Below are 1668 nucleotides of genomic sequence, written 5' to 3'. Positions count from 1 at the left end.
AAAAAGGGCCAGAAACCACAGCAAGGTATTTTTCACCTAACTCTGAGCTATGTTGCTGAGCATTTAACTTCTAGTACCTCTTCAGATATTTGGAAGAACTGTGAAACAAATAACCTTAGAATCATTCTTTAGTTCTCTCGGTCTTACAACCCACATTCAATGCTTTAACAAACGGTGTTGTCAGAATATTTCCAGAATCCAAACACTTATCACCACCTCCACCATCACTGCTGTAGTCGGAGTCACTGCCATTTCTCACCTGCATCATTGCAGTAGCACCTTAGCAAATCTCCCTGGTCGGCCCTTGTACCCCTTCAATCTGTCCTCTACAGAGAAGACAGAATGGTTGTTAAAACCTAGGTCAGAGCTGATCATGTTTCTGCTTAAAACCTTCTGTGCATTTCCATTTCATTCACCATAAAACTGAAACTCTTTGCCACGGCTTTAAAAATTCCTACGTGATTTTGCCACTTCTTGGATTCCCCTCACTTCTTTGACTTCATCTCTTAGCACCATCTCCCTTTGCTGGCTGCATTCCAACTGCATTAGCCTCTAGTGCTCCTCAGAAATTCCTCCCTCAGTGCCTTTGTACATGCTCTTCTTGCTGCTTTGAGTCTTAGCTCCCTCATAGCTGCATGGCTCAATCCCTCACTTCTTTTAAGATTCCTCCTCAGATGTTATCTATCAGAGAGGGCTTCTCTGACCACTCTATGTGAAGTAGCACCCACTCTCTTTGCTCTCTATTCCCCTCCTCTACTTTAATTTCCTTCTTTGCACGTAACACCACCTGACTTTTGCTGCTGCTGCTGTTTTTATTAACTTTCCCTCCTCCACCACCAGGTTAGAAGCACTATGAGAATAGAGTGTTTTTACTGCCGAAGTCTCAGAGGCTGGAACTGCACCTAATAGATATTCAATAAATAGTCGGTCAATGAATTGTGTGAATTGTTGTTTTCAATCAAAGAGTTATACAAGCTTTTTAGGAATACCTGATCCTGGGAGAGATAAAGAGCATGAAAGTATTAGAGGCTTGACTAGAGGGCTCTTGCAGTGTAGGGAAAGTCCCGTTCTCTGGGAAAGGCTGAGGGAGCCATGTCTGAAAAATATTTTGTGGTAGCTCTCCCTCTGGGCCACAGTACGGCCCTATAAATGCCTTAAAGAAACATTGCAAGGTTCTTCCAACTGAACATAAAGTAAGGCACCAAGTAAACTCTCAGAAACTTTAAACTGAGCATCAGTGCCATTGGCTCCCTTGCAAACTTGCTTCAGGCACAGCTGCTTAAGTACAGGGCTGCTTCAGGCTTTTCTGGCTTTGAGCAAATTCTGAACCATGTGGTATTTTGAGGTCACATTGTAGAATTGCGCATAGCAGAGCCATTCTATAAGAGTCTGTAAAATAATTGATTTAATAAGCTGCGGAATAAAAATGTCCACAATAGGGAGACAAGAGAGAAAAAGGGAAAGGAAAACTAAGGTTAAGGAAGGACCTGTATAACCAACAGGATTTCATCAGCCTCACTTGACCAGGTTTTGTGAGGGAGGATCACTGTGAGTATGAGCCCTTAGCCCTAGGGAAACACTGCTGCCATGTGGGGAGAATGCCTAGAGGATGATATGGAACAGCAGGTGAGAACCTCTGCTGGTCACCAAACATTCGTGAATAGGCAG

This window comes from Pteropus vampyrus, unplaced genomic scaffold (assembly GCF_000151845.1).
Source record: "Pteropus vampyrus isolate Shadow unplaced genomic scaffold, Pvam_2.0 Scaffold642, whole genome shotgun sequence".
NCBI classification, from domain to species: Eukaryota; Metazoa; Chordata; class Mammalia; order Chiroptera; family Pteropodidae; genus Pteropus; species Pteropus vampyrus.
This window is presented reverse-complemented; position numbering follows the sequence as displayed.